Source organism: Pongo pygmaeus, chromosome 5, assembly GCF_028885625.2.
Source record: "Pongo pygmaeus isolate AG05252 chromosome 5, NHGRI_mPonPyg2-v2.0_pri, whole genome shotgun sequence".
Taxonomy (NCBI): Eukaryota; Metazoa; Chordata; class Mammalia; order Primates; family Hominidae; genus Pongo; species Pongo pygmaeus.
In genome coordinates this window covers 166,701,159-166,709,099 of record NC_072378.2, presented here as the reverse complement: position 1 = coordinate 166,709,099, position 7,941 = coordinate 166,701,159, and the positions used below count along the sequence as shown (strand labels likewise).

At 49.5% G+C, this 7,941-nt stretch overlaps 1 pseudogene; it reads right to left on the bottom strand.

Moving 5' to 3' along the window:
* Window positions 1-5,881: 5,881 nt before the first annotated feature.
* Window positions 5,882-6,805, bottom strand: LOC129038024 (putative uncharacterized protein FLJ36797; annotated as a pseudogene).
* Between the last annotated feature and the right edge of the window lie 1,136 nt (window positions 6,806-7,941).

Sequence of the window (7,941 nt, the reverse complement as noted above, 5' to 3'; positions counted from 1 at the left end):
TTTTAATGGATCAAATATGAACATCAAAATAATATATAAAGGAATGAATTATGAGCAATTAAATATAGGAATTCATGAGTCCAAGATATTTGTGCTATGAATAAATAGGTACAGACGTTAGTCATTGAGGCATAAGGAAGTGTTTTTGCCTGCCTGAGGGCTGATGTGGAAGAAGTACTGAGCTTGAATATCACTGAGGCAGGAGTAGACCAAGCAGGAGTCAGGAGTGGGTGCTGAGTTAGGGAACCGAGTTGAGGAGCAGGATACTCGCCTTGTCTTCCAGGCTGCCCAAAGGCTGCTTATTAGTTGTACCTGAAACAGAAAGAGTAATTATACAATGGGAAAGTCAGATCATGCCTCAATCAGAATTCACATCACCCATGGGACATAAGTGCCTCCAGATATGAAATTCTGAAACAGACACCACCTCATCTCTATAGCAGTCCAGCCGAGATGGCAGAACCCTAACCCATGCTGAGAAATGTTTTATTAAAAATAGAAGGAAGATGCCAGGCATGGTGGTTCATGCCTATAATCCCAGCACTTTGGGAGCCTGAGGTGGGAGGATTGCTTGAGCTCAGGAGTTCAAGACCAGCCTGGGCAACATGGCAAAACCCCAGATCTACCAAAAAGTAAAAAAAATTAGCTGGGCATGGTGGCACATGGCTGTAGTCCCAGCTACTTGGCAGGCTGAGGTGGGAGGGTCCCGTGAGCTGTGCAGGTTGAAGATGCAGTGAGCTGAGATTGCACCACTGCACTCCAGCTTGAGTGACACAGCAAGACCCTGTCTCAAAAAAAAAAAGAATACAGACGAGGGTCTGTATTCTTCAAAAATGTCTATGTCATAAAAGACAAAGAAAAATTCCAGAAATTCTCCAGATTGAAGGGCTATAAGAAATAGGGCAGATAAATGCCATCCTTGAGCCCTACACTATATGCTATGTGGGACAGGAGGATGGGGAGAACATCATAAAAGACATTATTGCATCAATTGACAAAACTGGGATATGGGTGATAGATTAGACAAAAGCATTGTAGTAATGATGTTAATTTAGTACTGTTGATACCAGTACTGTATCTATATAAGTAATTCTCTTATAGGAAGTACGCACTGAAGCCTTTGGGGGTCAAGGACCTAGAGATACATAATTCACCTTTAGCTGCTTTATAAAGCAAAGGATGAGGGTGCACGTGATAGACTAAGTGGGATAAGATGCTAACAAGAGGTGAATCTGGGTAACAGATGTTATAGGTGTTTTTGGTATTATTTTTATTCTTGCAACTTTTCTGTAAATTTGGAATTATTCCCAAATAAAAGAATAAAACTGTGGGTGATGGAATTTAAATAAATGAACATATATAGAATAACTAAACTATGCCACTTATGGAAGAAGAACAGATATGACATAATATTTCTGCAATTATGTGATTAGTTTAAAATCCAAGCATACTGCATAGCTATAATGTCCTTCTTCCCAAAAAAGTTACTTCAAGGCCTACTACAAATGTTCTATGTCATATTATTTGCCCTCCTTTTCCTCATTTATAACAGAGTATTTTGGGGCTGGAGAATTAGCCTTCTTAGATAACTTAGTGTTTCTTGTAGCTCTAAAAATCAATGATTACATTCTGAATGTTTTTAGATCTAACCCATTTGCAACTTTAAGTAAGCTTCTTCCAGACTTTCTGTGTTTCCTGTACTTATTTTAAAATAGTTTCCCACAAGTTAGAAATTTTTTTACGTATAGAAATTGTTGTGCTCAATTGGTCAATGTAATGGGGTGTCTTAGTCTGTTTTGTGCTGCTATAACAGAATACCTCAGACTGAGTAATTTATAAAGCACAGAAATGTATTTCTCATGGTTGTGGAGGCTGGGAAGTCCAAGATCAAGTTGTTGCCAGCCTCTGGTGAGGGCTTTCTTGCTCCTCACCACATGGCAGAAGGAGACAGAGGGATTAACCCTCTCCTTAAGCCCTTTTCATAGTGCTGTTCATTCGTTCATGAAGGCAGAGCCATCAGGACCTAAACCTCTCACTAGGCCCCACCTTCCAACACTCTTGAGACAGGGATTAAGTTTCTAACACGTGAGTTTTGGACGGCGCATTCAAACTACGGCATGAGAGAAGTATCAGTTTGTCTAATGGTGAGTTCTCATAAAGTAGTCTGTAAGCTACTTTGGTTTTGCTCATTTTTTCTGCATCATTTCTTGGAAGTGGACAGAATTAACACTCCATTTATCTGAAGGTCTCTCCTCTTCTCAGAATGAGAAGAACCTAAAAATGCCCTTCCAAGAAAAGGGAAAATGAAAAGGTCTGACTATGTGAAGCAGCTCTCACACTAAAGCTAAGGCCGTTCACATGTCAGAAGTGCTGAAGCCTTGCACAGGGAATTTTTGTTCTTAAAGGACTCCTTAAGGTCTTATGGGGTCATTGTGGAAGCAGTAACACAGGGATGAGGAAGCAAGGCCACTGACAGTCAAGTGGACACCTGGCATGGAACAAATTGGGGAAGCATCCTCAGAGAATTGCACTGCATTTCCTAGGCTCACATGACAAATGTATTACCCTTACCATAGCTTAGATGAAATTTGCCCTGTAATTTGATCAGTTATAACTTTGATATGGATAGAGGTGGCCAGAAGAAAGGAAAAGAGTATTCTAGTGCTAGCAAACACTAATTGCCCACTGTAGAGTAACAAGGTGGCTTCTGGCTCCTACATCAATCTCTCATGAGTCTTCATCTAAGCTCCTTTGACATTGATCTGCTCAGGTTAAGTTGGTGACATGGAGTTTCCAGATGTGCAGGATAGGTGACAGATTATAAACTGCACTCATACCACCAAAGTGGTGCCCAGCTAAGAGGGCTGGCATGAAGCAGCATCTGCCCCCTTGACACCAATGACCCTGTAATCATCAGCAAAGTCTAACTTATTTTCAGGTCCTTCTGCAGAAGGCAGGCAATTACATGTGCACTGGAAGTGTGGGCCTCCACATCCTCTCGCCCCACATGGCCAACTCATCTCCTTTAGCGCCTTACCCCGGAATAGCATCTTCTAGCTGTTCCTCCTGCCTCTGATTTCACCTCCTTCTGATCCACTCATCAACTTTCTGACTCAAGCATGTAGGACACCATTTTATCTTTCATAAAGCCCTTCAGGATGCAGGCTCAACTCTTCAGCATAGGCTGAAGACACTTCATTACCTGTTCACCCTCCATCCCGGCACTGGCACCCAAACCACCCTGATGCCCAGCTTTCCAACCATCCCACTCACTCCTGCCTCTGGGGCTTGCACAGCTGCCTCCACTGTCGAGTTCCCCCACGGCCTGCAAACCCATCTCGGATGCAGCTCCCCCTGTGGTCCTCTCTCCCACCTTTCCGGTGACCTGGGCTCCAGGAACTCCTGCACTGGCTGCCTTCATCAGCGCCCTCGTCGCACTAGCCGCCTTCGCCAGCGCCCTCATCCCGCTGGCTGCCTTCACCAGCACCCTCGTCCCGCTGGCTGCCTTCATCAGCACCCTTGTCAGCACCTTGATGCCTTGATAGTGTGCCTGCCCCTCTCCTCCGCTGGATTAGGACAGCTTTGAAGGGAGATCCCAGGACTTCATTCTGGAGCCCTAGAGCTCAGCAGTTATTAAATGACTCAAATGTTTGACATCTAATTTCAGTACCCCAAAGCTCTAGAATCAGGGATATATTTACTTGCTGATGAGAAGGGATGTGAATGCATTGAAACAGGATAGATGGGAAGGAGCAGGCGGCTTTGAGAACACAGGTAAGCCTGAAGGTCCCCTTTACCTCCGTGGTGGCCAAGGGCTAGGTGGGCATGCCCCTTGGTGCCCATGGGAGGCTTAAGGCAGAAAAGAGAAGAAGACTAATGGAGAGAAAAGAAAGAAAAAGGGGAAGGCAAAGAAGGGATGGAAGAAGAAAGTGAGGAAGGTAGAGAAATTGCATTTCTCAGGAATCACCAGAGATGTGACAATGGTCTTGGGCAGACACACACACACACACACACACACACACACACACACAAGCACACACACACATTTAATATGAGAGGTCACCATGGCAGAGAAATGGCCTTTGCCAACCTCCAAGCTCACTTTCTTCTATGTTCTAAGAGATGAGTCAGGCAACTCCTGAATGTGTGGTGAGAGGTAAAGAAAGTTTGATGAGGTTATGTAGTTTTTATGCAATTATAAGCACAGGCAAAATTCCTGCCATTAGGAAGCTGATATTTTACCGGGAAAATAGACTAAACAAGGCAGATAAGTCAACCACAAGCAATGCATGGAGGAAGTAAAGCAACGAAAGGTGGGAATAAGTGCTGGGAGAGGCGGTGTAGCAGTGTGTGGTGGGGTGGACTCTGGAGGCTCCTTGAAGAGGTGCAAGAGGAAAAAATGTGAAAGAGGAAGAGAATGTGCCCTGCAGATATTCAGGACATTGGGCAGAGGAGTTCCTGAAGAGGAAACAGCAGCTGCAAAGGCTCTGAGTTGGGAGGGTGACTGGTGGGTTCTAGGAAGGCCCATGTGGCTGAGAATAGAGTGAAGGAGGCGTGGGCAGAGTGAGAGCTGAGGGAGATGGCAACAGCTATAACCCAGACATGATGGGTGTGGGCTTTCCATTCACCAAGGTGGAAAAACTGTGGGAAGAGCAGGTTTATGATGGGGGTAAAACCAACAGCTCAGTAATAGCCATGTTAGGTTTCAGATACCTTCTAGATGCCCCAGTGAAGCTGGTAGCTAGTTACATGAATCTACAGTTTAGGGGAGGGGTCTGGGCTAAATATATAAGTGCAAGCATCATTAGTATTCAGATTTAAACCCATGAGGCTGAGCAAGATCACCAAGGGAGCAGGGAGTGATGGAAAATAAAAGGTCCACGGATGAGCCTTGGGACACTGCAACATGAAGACAGTGGGGAGACGAGGAGTTCAGCAAATGTGACTAAGGGCAAATGTCCAGAAAGGTGGGACACAAGTCAGCAGAGTGGAGCATCTGGAAAGCCGAGTCAAGGTTGTGTTCTAAGGAGGCAGGAATGAAGAATTCTGTCCACTGCAGCGGGTAAGTCATCTAAGATGTCTAAGAATGGACTCTTGGATAGAGAGTTTTGGGTTGAATGGTGACCTCAGTAAAAGTGAGATATTGCAGGACAGCAGAAGTAGAACTCTTAAGAAAGTGTTTTGGAACGATTCAAGACCCAGAGAGAGGAGAGAGACCAGAGCCACCGTCTAGACAGCTGCATTCTGTTGTAAAGGGAAACAGAGAACCTGGGTAGAGATGGAGGGAGAAGGTGGAGAGTCAAGAAAGTTCTTATTTATTTTTCCACGGAGAAATGACATTATGTGTGTGCGTAATGGGAAGGACCCAGGAGACGATTTAGGGGGGAGTGCCAACGCAGTTGTGCAGGCTTCCCTCTCATGGCACAAGGGGTTGGGATCTTGTGCCCCAGTGACCTTTTCTGGGGCATGAGCACTAGGGGAGAAAGGTAAGACAGTGGCATCTTCTTGCAACCTTCTCGGACAGATTGAACCACCAGGGACTCTGCGCAGGTGTCACCACACTCCCAGGCGTCTGTTGTCACCTGGCGCGAAGCCCGGGTCTTGGAGTAGCAAACTTCCTTAGGTTCACTTCAGCGACATCTGTGCCGTCTGTCCATGGAAGCTTTTGGGTACATTTATGAAGCTGCGCCCTGTGCCTGGTGCCTCAGAACTCAGTCCTTTAAGTTCTTCCCACCCAGGGTCGGGAATGGGCCTTACCATCCGGCTGCTCCTGCAGCAGCTCTTTCTGGAGAGTGGAAGCCCACGGATTCCCCGCGAGCCGGGTTCGGGTGGGGAATCCGCGCAGCAGTCCCCTGCATGCACCCTCCCGCGGTGCCCTCCTTCCCTGCGCGGTGCATCCCTGGGTGCTCAGGAAGGGAGAGCGCGCGGTCCTGGGCCGCCTGCGGTACTCAGGGGGAGGCGACAGGCTTGGCTTCAGCCACAGCGTTGCGCCACTTGGGCGCTCCCCTCTCTGTTGCTATCTTCCGTGCTGCGGGATGGCCCTGGTCTCGGTTCCCATCTGGACTCTTCATTGTGCGGAGACTGAACGCAATTCCCTACGTTTTGCGTCCCAACTTCTCTGGGGCAGAAAATACCCCTGGTGTGTGTTGGGGAGAAGGGGGACAGCAGGCCTTTGGCCTCCTAAGGGTCTTTTGGGGTCCCCCCACACTGCGCCTAGGCGAGAGCGCCTATCCCCACGCGGGAGGAGCGCCCCTAGCGCCGGCGACATCTCTGCGGACCTGGTGGTCCCAGCGCGCGAGCATCCATCCATTCATTGCGACTCCCGGCGCGGCGGCCCTAGGACTCCAACAGAAATCTATGAATGGGAAGAGGAAAGAGAACCAATGTCTGTTTGCACTCCCTGCTTCCCCGCACCCCAGCCTCCCTCCAGGCAGAGCGAGCTCGACACGTAGTGACAAGGGGCGGGGGTCGGGTTGGGGGGACTGCGGGGGCGTGCAAGACTGGGAGAGAGTCTGGCTGGAGACTGCACTATTTATATACTCCTGTGCTCCAGGACAAAGAGGGCAGATCCGAGTCATCCCCCTCCCCCAGCCCCAGCACCTCCCCAGCCCCCTCCTCTGGTGGCTTTGATTTCGTGACCACCCCCCGGGGGGGGGGGGCGGGTTGGCAGGTGCGGGGGTGGGAGCCGTCTCCGCGGGAGCAGCCTTGCCAAAGGTCCGGCTGCTGACGTCCGAGCGCCCGCTCCTGTCAATGAACGGCAGCGGCAGCCTGGGGACTGTTCTGGCAACGAGGCTACAGACGTCATCGCCTCCTGTTGGACGCGGGGGGGTGTCCGAGCAGCATCTCCGGCTTAAAGGGAAACTCTCTAAGTTCCGGGCAGCCGGGAGAGTCTTTCCTGAGAGCACATGCACCCCCAAATGTCAAGTGCACTCGGACACACACACACACACACGCACACACAAGCACTCATGTTCTAGAGATAGAGGTCTGAGTCCGAAGTTGCTGCTGCTGGGAGCTTGAGCTGAGATGGACTGGTCTTCATGGGCGCCCAAGGCGCTGGGTGCAGCTTTCCCCGAGACCCCCAGATGGAAAGGAGGGAAGGAGGAACCCCACACACTCGCCTTTTGGGAGAAGATCGGCGCGCACCCCAGAGTGCCCCAAGCCTTTGGAATCTGCCTGCTGAGCGGAGCGCGCGAGCGTGGTGGACAGGTCCCGAACTTGGCCAGCGGGCTTTCTTGGCAACTTGCTTTGCGCAGTTCTCCATGGAACCCTGGACCCACTGTGCTCCCGGCGCCTTGCCTTTTTTTTTCTTTTTCTTTCTCTCACTCTCTCTTTTTAAATTTATGAACTCGAAATGAAGCGGAAAGCAGATATGCGCGTCAGCATACTTTGGCGGGTAAGTTGACAGTTCTTTTACCTATTATTTAACCCTTGAGAGTCCAGAAAAACTTAGTCCCAATCTTTGTGTGTGTGTGCGTGTACTTAAAAAAACTTCCTGTCCTTTCCCTCCACCCTTTTTGGCAATAAGAAAACGTGTGGGCGTGTGTGGTGTGTTGTGTTTGCGGACGTGACTGTTTGGGGGAAAGGGTGATGAGTGGACTCGAGAAAGAAGAAAAGGCAGTTTATAAAGCAGAAGACTCAAGGGTTTGCAGAAGAGGGGAGAGAGACTGCAGCCCGCCCCAGCGCCAACTGACAGCCTCGGGGCTAACGCTTGATCCGAGGAGTTTGAGAGCTCCAAGTTCCCAGCGAGGGCTGCGCGCCAGCTGCAAACCGCAGCGGCTGCCGCTCCAGACCCGCAGGTGCCTCCCGAGGCGGCCTGGAGAAGGGATGGTGTGTGCACCGCAACTTCCTTCCTCCCGAGCCAGCCGCCCTTCTCCAGTTCTCAGTGGGGACAGGACCCCCTGCTCTTTTGATCCTCGCCTCTGCCGCCACTCTCTTCTC